Source organism: Vigna unguiculata, chromosome 3 (genome assembly GCF_004118075.2).
Source record: "Vigna unguiculata cultivar IT97K-499-35 chromosome 3, ASM411807v1, whole genome shotgun sequence".
In the NCBI taxonomy this organism is placed as follows: domain Eukaryota; kingdom Viridiplantae; phylum Streptophyta; class Magnoliopsida; order Fabales; family Fabaceae; genus Vigna; species Vigna unguiculata.
Window position 1 is genome coordinate 31,095,576 of NC_040281.1, and position 12,981 is coordinate 31,108,556.

At 41.4% G+C, this 12,981-nt stretch overlaps 1 non-coding gene across 1 annotated transcript; it reads right to left on the bottom strand.

Annotated features, from left to right (window-relative positions):
- Nucleotides 1–4,991: 4,991 nt before the first annotated feature.
- Nucleotides 4,992–5,100, bottom strand: LOC114180048. The gene has a single exon (XR_003603623.1). It is a non-coding gene; the product is annotated as a small nucleolar RNA R71 (small nucleolar RNA).
- Between the last annotated feature and the right edge of the window lie 7,881 nt (nucleotides 5,101–12,981).

Sequence of the window (12,981 nt, forward strand, 5' to 3'; positions counted from 1 at the left end):
TGGACCCAAAAATGATACATTGGAAGAATCATCTGAGTCTTCCAATATCAATAGGTTGATTGTTCCGCTCCTGTATCTTCCAAAAGGAAAAAAGATCTCTGAGAGTTCTTTCCTGGATCCGAAAGAGAGTACTCGGGTTCTCCCAATAACTAAAAAGTATATCATGCCTGAATTTAACTGGGATTCGCGGTGGTGGAGGAACTGGATAGGAAAAAAGAGCGATTCTAGTTGTAAGATATCTAATGAAACCATCGCTGGAATTGAGATCTCATTCAAAGAGAAAGATATCAAATATCTGGAGTTCCTTTTTGTATATTATATGGATGATCCGATCCGTAAGGACCATGATTGGGAATTTTTTGATCGTCTTTCCCCGAGAAAGAGGCGAAACATAATCAACTTGAATTCGGTACAACTATTCGAAATCTTAGTGAAAGACTGGATTTATTATCTCATGTTTGCTTTTCGTGAAAAAATACCAAAGGAAGTGGAGGGTTTCTTCAAACAACAAGGGACTGGGTCAATTATTCAATCAAATGATATTGAGCATGTTTCGCATCTCTTCTTGAGAAACAAGCGGGCTATTTCTTTGCAAAATTGTGCTCAATTTCATATGTGGCAATTCCGTCAAGATCTCTTCGTTAGTTGGGGGAAGAGTCCGCACGAATCGGATTTTTTGAGGAACATGTCACGGGAGAATTGGATTTGGTTAGACAATGTGTGGTTGGGAAACAAGGATCGGTTTTTTAGCAAGGTACGGAATGTATCATCAAATCTTCAATATGATTCCACGAGATCTAGTTTCATTCAAGTAACGGATTCTAGCCAATTGAAAGGATCTTCTGATCAATCCAAGGATTCTTTCGATTCCATTAGGAATGAGGATTCGAAATATCACACATTGATCAATCAAAGAGAGATTCAACAACTAAAAGAAAGATCGATTCTTTGTTGGGATCCTTCCTTTCTTCAAACGGAACGAACAGAGATAGAATCAGAGCGATTCCTTAAAATCCTTTCTGGATATTCCTCAATGTGCCGACTATTCATGGAACGTGAGAAGCAGATGAATAATCATCTGCTTCCGGAAGAAATCGAAGAATTTTTTGGGAATCCTGCAAGAGCCACTCGTTCTTTTTTCTCTGACAGATGGTCAGAACTTCATCTGGGTTCGAATCCTACTGATAGGTCTACTAGAGATCAGAAATTGTTGAAAAAAGAACAAAAGAAACATCTTGCTTTTTCCAGGCGATCGAAAAAGAAAGAAATAGTGAATTTATTCAAGATAATTATGTACTTACAAAATACCGTCTCAATTCATCCTATTTCATCCTATCGAGGATGTGATATGGTTCCAAAGGGTGAACTGGACAGTTCCAATAAGATTTCATTCTTGAACAAAAATCCATTTTGGGGTTTATTTCATCTATTCCATGATCGGAACAGGGGGAGATACACGTTACACCACGATTTTGAATCAGAAGATATATTTCAAGAAATGGCAGATCTATTCACTCTATCAATAACCGAGCCGGATCTGGTGTATCATAAGGAATTTGATTTTTCTATGGATTCCTCCGGATTGGATCAAAAACATTTCTTGAATGAGTTATTGAACTCCAGGGATGAATCGAAAAAGCACTCTTTATTGGTTCTACCTCCTCTTTTTTATGAAGAGAATGAATCTTTTTATCGAAGGATCATAAAAAAATGGGTCCAGACCTCTTGCGGAAATAATGTGGAAGATCCAAAACCTAAAATAGTTGTATTTGCTAGCAACAACATAATGGAGGCAGTCAATCAATATAGATTGATCCGAAATCTGATTCAAATCCAATATAGCACCCATGGTTACATAAGAAATGTATTGAATCGATTCAATTGCAACTTCGAATATGGAATTCAAAGGTATCAAATAGGAAATGATACTCTGAATCATCGAACTAGAATGAAATACACGATCAACCAACATTTATCAAATTTGAAAAAGAGTCAGAAGAAGTGGTTCGATCCTCTTATTTTGATTTCTCGAACGGAGAGATCTATGAATTGGGATCCTAATGTATATAGATACAAATGGTCCAATGGGAGCAAGAATTTCCAGGAACATTTGGACTATTTCATTTCTGAGCAGAATAGCCGTTTTCAAGTAGTGTTCGATCGATTACATATTAATCAATATTCGATTGATTGGTCTGAGGTTATCGACAAAAAAGATTTGTCTAAGTCACTTTGTTTATTTTTGTCCAAGTTACTTCTTTTTTTGCCCAAGTTTCTTCTCTTTTTGTCTAACTCACTTCCTTCTTTTTTATTTGTGAGTTTTGGGGGTATCCCCATTCATAGGTCCGAGATCCACATCTATGAATTGAAAGGTCCGAATGATCCACTCTGTAATCAGTTATTAGAATCAATAGGTCTTCAAATCTTTCATTTGAAAAAAAGGAAACCCTTATTATTGGATGACCAAGATACTTCCCAAAAATCGAAATTCTTGATCAATGGAGGAACAATATCACCATTTTTGTTCAATAAGATACCAAAGTGGATGATTGACTCATTCCATACTAGAAAGAATCGCAGGAAATCTTTTGATAACACAGATTCCTATTTCTCAATGATATCCCACGATCCAGACAATTGGCTGAATCCCATAGCAAGCAAGGAAATCTACAAATAGAGTGTAGAACACTCTTGTAGTCTCATAGTTGCATGGAATCAATGGAGAAACACAATATAATAGACATTGAACGGTAGAAGTGAAAGAAAAACAAAAAAATAAGAAGATGATGATGAAAACAAGACGGAAAATGAAGGAAACACAAGACTAGGAAAGAACCTTACCAAACCTTGAGAGACCATGGTTTGATGGCTCTTGATACCATTATGGTGGAGCTCCAAAGGTGCATGAAGAGCTCCATGGGCAACGGAAATGGATGAAGGAATGGAGGCAAGTTGGAAGGCACTTGCAAGCAATGGAAGGTGAAAGAGGTGATAGGACACCAGTGCAGTAAGGGCTTTCTGCCCCGGTTATTTTTCGCATTTTGCCTCGGGTCTGGAACCGAGGTATATTGGGGCGAGGCCAAAATGTACCCCTTTTGGCCTCGGTTATCACCCGAAGCCTTATATCCATTTTTATGCCTCAGTTATTTCAAAACCGGTGCCATATACCCAGTTTCACTTCCGGCGGCGATCCACTCTCCACCACCTCATCTCCGCAATCATCACTGGTAGGAGCCTCAGTCCAGGGCAGATTCCGCCGCCGCTACCGTTGTTATCGTCCTCATCGCTGGCTCTTGAAGAGGCCCTTTGATCATAAGCTTCACCCTCGTAGTTCCTTTTGTAGAAACTCCCTCCTCTGTTGTATATGCAGAGATCCATTTGAAACTACGAAGCTGCGCTGTTCGGAGATGATGACAGCGCTGCCACCTCCTCCGCCTCATCCTCCGCCTGCGGCGGCTGCGCGTTCACGTCCAACCCCCTGGAAGAACCTCCCAACTCAGATGACAAACTCCCTGCACGTGTCCACACGAGACCCATAAGCCATCAACGAAACTCATATCCAATGGTGGAGCAGTTTATCTTCCGCCACGCACCCCGCGTACTTCCGGTCGTGAACTCCACCAGCGTCACCGGTGGTGGGATGCTGCAAAGACACCATTTTTGTGGAGAGAGAGAGAGAGAGCGCGTGAGAGAGAGAGCGAGGGGGATGAGTTGCAGAGGCGCAGGCGCGGGGAAGAAAAATGGTTCACGAAATTCGAACCCTAAATAAACCCTATGGCTTCGGTTGTTAGGGGAACCGAAGCCATAGACCCCCTTTTGGCACCGGGTCTCCTTGGACCGAGGCCAAACAGCTAACGTCCAGCCACTTTTTTGCTTCGAGTCTTACTGGACCGAGGCCTATACCACTATTTGGCATCGGTTTTGGGCGAACCGGGGCCTATACCCCTTTTTGGCTTCGGGTATTTGGAGAACCGAGGCCTAAAACTTGGCTCTAATTGCAAAAATGCCACCGCGCCATTATATGCTTCGGTTCCTGGCCAATCGAGGCATATAAGGCGAGGTAAAATGAGAATTCTGCACTAGTGTGATTTCCTAATCTATGCTAGCCTAAGGAAGGTGGCTAGAGGTAGAGAGAGGAAATCTCTAGAAAGTGGTGACTCTCAAAGGCAATAGAGGGAGGAGTGCTCTCAACTCAAGTTGCATCTATTGCATAAAATTTCAAGAGTGTCTACAAATGAGTGAAATTTTGGCTTTTATATGAAGCCATTTACACATGAGAAAGGAGAGCCATTGGATGGAGTGGGCCTTGATCTTGGCCCTTAGATCAAGCTAGGAGAAGGAGATAAGATCATGCCCCTTGGATCTTGGCTTGAAGAACAAGAAGGATTCTTAGCCTTTAGATGTGATGACCAACTTTAGTCAAACTATGAAGCAAATGAGCCTCCTTGTCTTGAAAATCTTGGCCATGTATGAAGAGAATTGGGCCAAGCCCAATTTTAACCCATCCTATGTTCCTTTCATGTCTTATGTATTATTGGAAAGCAAAGCCCAAACAATGGCCCAATTTAAATCTACACTACTAGATTTACATGCACTTCTTCAAGTCTTTGTGATCTCTTTGGCCCATGTAAAGAATGTGAGAAGCCCATTGATTTTGTGATCATCTAATGGGAGGCCCTTTTGAATCTTTTTCATCATTGATCTTGTAATTGGGCCTTTTAATGGGCTTGGGCTTGGGCTTGGGCTTGAAGGTGCAATTGGGCTTGGTGGGGTCACATCACGTGCAAACACTTGAAGCAGTTTCATGTCGTCTGTTCCACCATGAAGCCTGTAGATGTACAAGAGGACCATGTATACTTGAAGGCTTTCCCTCATTCTTTGGAGGGTAATGCGAAAGACTGGCTGTACTACCTAGCACCCAGGTCCATCACAAGCTGGGATGACCTAAAGAGATTGTTCCTTGCCAAGTTCTTTCCTGCTTCAAGGACAACAGCCATATGGAAGGAGATTTCTGGCATCAAGCAGCAATCTGGGGAGACCCTTTATGAGTATTGGGAGAGGTTCAAGAATCTCTGTTCAAGCTGTCCACACCATCAGATTTCTGAACATCTCCTCCTGCAGTATTTTTATGAAGGCTTGCACCACATGGATCGAAATATGATTGATGCCGCAAGTGGTGGTGCCCTTGGTAACATAACCCCAGCTGCAGCCAGACAACTGATAGAGAACATGGCTTCAAATTCTCAACAATTTGGCACAAGGAGTGATGCCATAGTTGTTAGAGGTGTTCATGATGTAGGAGCAGCCGAGTACACAAAGAAGTTGGAAAGTAAGATTGATGCTCTTACTACACTGGTCAATCAACTTGCTTCCAATCAGAGAGCTCCAGCTACAAGAGTTTGTGGCCTTTGTACATCTGTTGATCATTTTACAGACTCTTGCCCAACATTGCAACAACAGGCTTCTTCTTCTACACCAGTGGATACCCCTCAAGCCTATGCAGCAAATATTTTCAACAACAATAGGCCCCAACAGCAACAACAAAACCACCATGATTTGTCAACCAACAGATATAATCCAGGATGGAGGAATCACCCTAATTTGAGATGGGGAAACCAGGGTAACCAGCAGCCCCAACAATTTCAAAATGTGCAACCACCTCCGCAACAAAGAGTTGCACCTGCACCACAAGCTGCTCCTGTTCCACCTGTTCCACCTGTACCCACACCAGCTCCTGTTGCAGCACCTGCACCTTCTTCTTCTACTTCATTGGAGGAGTTAGTCAGGATGATGACCCTTCAAAATAGGCAATTTCAGCAGGAGACTAGGGCCTCAATCCAGAGTTTGACAAATCAAATGGGGCAGATGGCCACTCAGCTAAACCAGGCACAAGCTCAGAATTCTGACAAGCTTCCATCACAAACGGTGGAAAATCCAAGGAATGTGAGTGCCATTACATTAAGATCTGGGAAGAACATTGAAGTTCCCACTCCTGAGCCTACATCTCCAAAGGAAGCCGACCTTGCCAAACTTCAGAGAAAGCGTGATGCTTATGCAGCTGGTCCTTCCACATTTGTTGTGACTTCTACACCTTCCACCTCTACTGTTGCACCTTCCATACCTCTTCCTTTCCCTCCAAGAGCCATTCCAAGCAAAAAGATGGAAGAGGTTGACAAGGAGATCTTAGAAACTTTCAGGAAGGTGGAGGTGAACATACCTCTGTTGGATGCCATTAAACAGATTCCTAGATATGCAAAGTTCTTGAAGGAGCTATGCACGCACAAGAGGAGGCTAAAGGGAAACGAAAAGATCAGCATGGGCAGAAACGTGTCATCATTGATATGTAAATCTGTTCCTCAGATTCCTGAGAAGTGCAAGGACCCAGGTACATTTTGTGTACCTTGCATCATAGGTAACAATAAATTTGAAAATGCAATGCTTGATCTTGGTGCCTCAATAAATGTAATGCCTCTGTCTATTTTTAAATCTCTTTCTCTTGGACCCCTGCAACCTACGGGTGTGGTGATTCAGTTGGCAAATAGAAGTGTTGCCCACCCCGCAGGTTTGGTTGATGATGTTTTGGTTCGTGTTGGTGAATTGATTTTCCCTGCCAATTTTTACATTCTTGACATGGAAGAGGGATTTTCACATTGTTCTGCACCAATCATTTTAGGCAGACCATTTTTGAAAACTGCACGAACCAAAATTGATGTCCATGCAGGTACTTTGTCCATGGAGTTTGATGATATTGTTGTGCGATTCAACATTCTGGATGCCATGAAACATCCTTCTGAGGATCATTCTGTTTTTCACGTGGATATTATTGATGATGTTGTTAATGGATTGATTTCTGATTTCCACTTTTTGCATACATTAAAACATTCATCCGTGTCTGAGTTATCTGAATTTGCATGCATTGATGTTCTTGCTTCTAATTCTGATTCTGATTCTGATGATGCTGAATATGATGTGGATAATGTTGAATGTACAGAGTTTGACTCTCTGGATGTTGTACCTATTCACTTTGAAGTTATACAATCAGGTTGCACTAACCATGTTGCAGGAAGTACATATGCATCTGATTGTTATGCTCAGGTACAGGCTGTGGAACCCATTTCTCCCTCCCCTCTGGTTCCTGATATTCAGCCAGCATCCAGTACTCTAGAGTTGAAACCACTGCCAGACAACCTCAAGTATGTCTACTTAGAGGAGGAGAACAAACTGCCTGTCATCATTTCCACCTCCCTTACTGCTGAACAAGAGCAGAGGTTGTTGCAAGTTCTTAAGAAGCATAAGAAGGCAATTGGATGGACATTAGCTGACATCCCTGGTATTAGCCCATCAACATGCATGCACAGGATATTGTTGGAAGATGGAGCAAAGCCAGTGAGACAGCCACAGAGGCGACTCAACCCTGTCATCTCGGATGTTGTAAAGAAGGAGGTGACCAAGCTTCTACAAGCTGGGATCATCTACCCCATTTCTGACAGTCAGTGGGTTAGCCTCATCCATGTTATTCCAAAGAAGACTGGCCTCACTGTAGTCAAGAACGAAAAAGAGGAGCTAATTCCAACAAGAGTGCAAAACAGTTGGAGGGTTTGCATTGACTACAAAAAGCTAAATCAAGAAACCAGAAAAGACCACTTCCCCCTGCCTTTTATTGATCAGATGCTTGAGCGCTTGGCAGGTAAGTCCCACTATTGCTTTCTTGATGGGTTTTCTAGTTATTTTCAAATTCACATTGCACCTGAGGACCAAGAGAAAACCACATTCACCTACCCCTTTGGCACTTTTGCCTATAGGAGGATGTCGTTTGGTCTATGCAATGCCCCTGGCACATTCCAACGGTGCATGCTAAGCATTTTTAGTGATTTTCTTGAAAAATGCATAGAGGTGTTTATGGACGACTTTACTGTATATGGGTCCTCATTTGATGCATGTTTGGATAGTTTGGACAGAGTTTTAAACAGGTGAATCCAATCTAACCTTGTTCTCAATTTTGAGAAATGTCATTTCATGGTAGAACAAGGCATAGTATTGGGGCACATAATTTCAGAAAAGGGCATTGAAGTTGTCCCTGCCAAGATCTCAATTATTTCACAATTGCCTTACCCCTCTTCTGTGCGAGAGGTTCGTTATTTTCTTGGCCATGCAGGGTTTTATAGGCGCTTCATTCAAGACTTCAGTAAGAAGGCCCTCCCACTGTCCAACCTATTGCAAAAGGATGTTGACTTCATCTTTGATGAAGGATGCAAAGAGGCTTTTGATTGCCTCAAGAAGGCCCTGACCACAACTCCAATCATTCAGGCGCCCGATTGGACAGCCCCATTTGAGCTTATATGTGATGCATCCAACTATGCATTAGGGGATGTTCTAGCTCAAAGGATTGATAAGCAGCCGAGGGTAATCTACTATGCCTCCAGGACATTAGATGTTGCCCAATCAAATTACACCACAACAGAAAAAGAGCTCCTTGCAGTAGTTTTTGCACTTGAAAAGTTTCGATCTTATCTGCTTAGTTCTCTTGTTGTTGTGTTTACTGACCATGCAGCTCTTAAGTACCTGTTGAAGAAGGCAGAATCAAAACCTCGGCTGATAAGATGGATGCTCTGGCTCCAAGAATTTGATTTGGAGATCCGTGATAGGAGCGGAGCATAAAACCTGGTTGCAAACCACCTAAGCAGGATTGAGAGGTCTACTGATGATGCTACACCGATCCGGGATGACTTTCTCGATGAAAGTTTGTTGACACTCTCTACTTCTTCCTCACCTTGGTTTGCTAACATTGTTAATTATCTTGCTGCTTCTGTTTTTCCTCCCCTAGCATTCAAAGCTTAATGTGATAAACTCAAGAGCGATGCTAGGTACTACATTTGGGATGACCCCTATCTGTGGAAAATGTGCAGTGATCAGGTTACTAGGAGATGCATTCCGGACCATGAGATTGACTCGGTCCTCAAATTTTGTCATTCATCTGCATCTGGTGGTCACCTTGGCACACAAAGGACAGCTCGTAAGGTTCTAGATTGCGGATTTTATTGGCCCACCATCTTCAAAGATGAATGGAGGATTTGTAGCACATGTGAGGAATGCCAACGAGCAGGAGGAGCCATTTCTTGGAGACAACAGATGCCTCAACAACCCATGCTATTTTGTGAGGTGTTTGACGTCTGGGGTATAGATTTCATGGGCCCTTTCCCTGTCTCTTTTGGTTTCACTTACATCTTGCTTGCTGTTGATTATGTTTCAAAATGGGTGGAAGCCAAAGCCACTAGAACTAATGATGCTCGAGTTGTTGTGGATTTTGTTAGGTCTCACATATTTTGCAGGTTTGGAGTTCCTCGAGCTATTGTTAGTGACCAAGGCACCCATTTTTGCAACAGATCCTTAGGGGTTTTGCTTCAAAAGTACGGGGTTGTGCATAAACTTTCTACACCATATCACCCCCAAACTAATGGGCAAGTTGAGATCTCAAACAGAGAAATCAAGAGGATCTTGGAGAAGATTGTGCAGCCCAACAGGAAGGATTAGAGCAATAGACTTGAGGACGCTCTATGGGCTCACAGGACTGCTTACAAGGCACCTATAGGGATGTCTCCTTATCGGGTTGTCTTTGGTAAGCCATGCCACCTTCTAGTGGAGATAGAGCATCGAGCCTACTGGGCTGTCAAGTCATGCAACTTCTCTCTTGATCAAGCTGGGGAGGAAAGGAAGCTGCAGTTGAATGAGTTGGATGAGATCCGTTTGGAGGCATATCAGAACTCTATGTTCTACAAGGAGAAGACTAAGAGATTCCATGATAGCTCCATTGCTAGAAAGGAATTTGTTGTTGGTCAGCAAGTTTTACTGTATAACTCCAGACTTGGACGCATGGGGGGTAAGTTGAGATCAAAGTGGATTGGTCCTTTTGTTGTCACTAATGTTTATCCTTATGGTGCAGTTGAAATCAAAAGCCAGTCCACAGATAAGAGCTTCAAAGTGAATGGGCATCGTCTTAAGCCATTCCTCAGCAATCCTGCCTTGGTGGATACTGTTGTGGAGGAAACTTCCCTGCTTGACCCTACTGCTGTTTCACCATGATTCAGGGAGTTTTCTTTCCCCTTCTTCCCCCTTCTTCTTTACTTTTATTGCACTTGTCTAGGTCTGTCTGTCTGTTGTTGTTTCTGTTTGTTTGTTTCATTATTGTTAATTTGTGTTAATTAGTGTGATGTTTTTGTTTTCTGTTTGGGACACTCACTTCACTTTTGGAGGATGAGTTGTTGGTTATTCTGTGAACTGTTATCCTTGCTTTGTCTTTGCATGTCAACTTGCTTTTGGAATTAGTTTACCCTGTGTAAGAATTTGAGCCACTCTCTGTTCTTTGATTGTGTGATATATGCCTCTTGAATGCTTGCACAGTGGCCTTGGCTTGACTCTTTCTGAATGCCTTTCTGATTCACATGCATGTTGGGATATGATTTAGGAAATTTTGTTCTGTGAGCCTACAACCAGATGAGCCTACCTTGAACTGTTTCCGTGATGAAGGATTGACCCCAACCAAGGATGAAGGCACATGCTTAAGAAGACTAAGCATGTTTAGAAAGGAAGTTCACTAATCCTTCATCTCTTTCATTTGTGTTTGTTATTTTTGATTCCCTAAGTTGACTTAGTTGAATCAACTTTAGTTGACTTGTTGACCTTTGACTAGGTTTGACTTGTTGACTATAGTTGACTTGACTTAAGCTAACATGCTAATCTATGTTTATTTGCTTTGTAGGTTAATTAGGAGTAAGAAAGCAATGCTAGGTGGCGCATGGTGATTGGGGAGCATAAATGATGTGGATGAGAGAGTAAAGCAAAGGCATAAAGCATAAAGTAAAAGGCATAAAACAAGTGTACCTATGTACCTTTGGTCTCCTTTGTTTTTAGCACACTTTGGCCACTGTTTGGAGACATATGAGACACATTCTTTGTCTCCTTTTGTGCTAGAACGAAATTAGCCTTACACACACCATAGTTGGCTCTTTTGTCTCTCATTTTTGTAACCTTATTTGACCTAGTTTCTAGAAGCTAGGGTTAGGTTTTTGCAGAGACATCCTTAGGTATCTTTTATTTGCTTAGAGGCCCCTAAACTCTTCTATATAAGGGGTGCTCCTAGACATGTAAAAGGGTTGAACATTTTGAAGAAATTATACACTTTGTGTTCCAACCTTTTGTGAGAGCATTCCTCCTTAGGGAGTGGAGTTCTTTCAAGCCTTATCTTGCCTTGGCAAGTGGCGGCATACACCACTCATCTTCAAGGTTGCCATGGCTTCTTCTAGCCTAGCCTTGTAGTGGCGTGAATCCTCCATTCCTCCCATTTCCCTTGCTTTTCATTTTATGTTTCTTTACTCTTCTTGGTTTATATTGTTTCGATTATATGTTTTTTCTTTTGATTTCTTACTCCCCATCAATCCATTCTCCTCCTCTCTAGAACCTTGGAAAGGAACCTTCACATCTAGATAGCTTGCTATCTTAATGTCCAGTGGGGATTTCCTTGGTTTTCTTAATCAACTCACACCATATTCAATAATCTTGAAAAGGAACAATATAATCCTTCATCATTTGGTATCTAGAGCATAGGTTATCTTCAATATGGTGTTTTTCATGTTCTAACCTTGTCTTGTTGTAGCTATCTTGGTATGGTTGAAATCCACTTCCAAGACACACAAAAACAGTGCTGGCAGAAAACGTGACGATTTTAAAACATTAAACTGCACCAGCTCAGCGGTCCAAAAATTACGTTTTGGTGTCAAAAGAAAGCTCTTTGAGTCTAGTTTCCAGAAAAAAAAGAACCAACGCATTTGGAGTTCTGTGGAGAAAGTTATGATCAAATTAGTGAGTAAAGGTCAGATCTGCCAAGAATACGTGAATCAGCGTTTTCAGGTTTTGTTGTGGCAGTTTGGCTACGGTTTTTGCACCTCTTTAAGCTCCTAAATGTTGTTGGATAACATGTCTTTGGATGCTTAGTCTTTGAGCCTCAAATCCATGAGTTTAAATGCATGATAGCTACATGTTTGTGTCTTTGTGTATGTCATGTTGAGTCTTTAAATGTGTCTAACTTTTGTTTGAGTCCTATGTCATATTGTTCTTTGGGTTTTCTTATTCTTGTTTCTAAGTATTTGAGTTATTGCATGAGATCTATGCCTTTTGTTGTAGCATGCTCCTTGAAATTGATTTTGACCTAATTTTAAGGAACTAAGTGTTCAAGACACCCTAAAATATCCTTCTCATCATCTTAAGTACCTAGTTTTGAAAAGAAAAATTATTTTCATGACCAAAAACAGTTTGGCCGAGAGCTAATGTGTTGCTTGGTGAATCCATTTGGCCATTTTTACTAGGTGTTATGCTACCAAATTTTATACTTGGATTTTGGGTGATATTGGCAAATTAGTTCCATGCTTTAACTTGGTTATGATCTTTCTTGGTGTATGCATAATTTGAGGTATAATCTTGGCTTGTTCAAATGCTTTCCATAGAGTCTTTAAAAGTGTTTTTCATTGCTTTAGTCTTGTTCAAGTTTTGTCTTTAAAACAAAATTTCCTTAGAAGTTAAACTTTCTTGTTTTTGTGCTTTTCTTGCTTGTCACTAGGTGTTCTTTGTTGTGTCTTAGTAGTTTTCTTTTCTTGAAACTCTTGGGATGTTGTGGCCGAATCACTTGTCTTGCATTTGAAAGGTTTTGAACAAGTTTTTAATAGTGTTTGCTTCACTCCTTTGGTGGATTTTGAGTGCTAGCCTTGCCTTGTTACTTTGGGAGAGTGATCTAAACACTTGGGTTGCAATTTTGGGTTGGATTTGGTCTTGGTTTTCATGTTTTCTAACCTCTAATCCATTTATTTTGTCTCGGATTTGAGTGTTTTTGTTGTAGGAATCATGGCAAGTTCATCAAATGCACCTACTCCAAACAAAAATAATACATTGATGAGATTGCTTCGGGATTTGGAGTTGTCTAGGAAGGAGTCC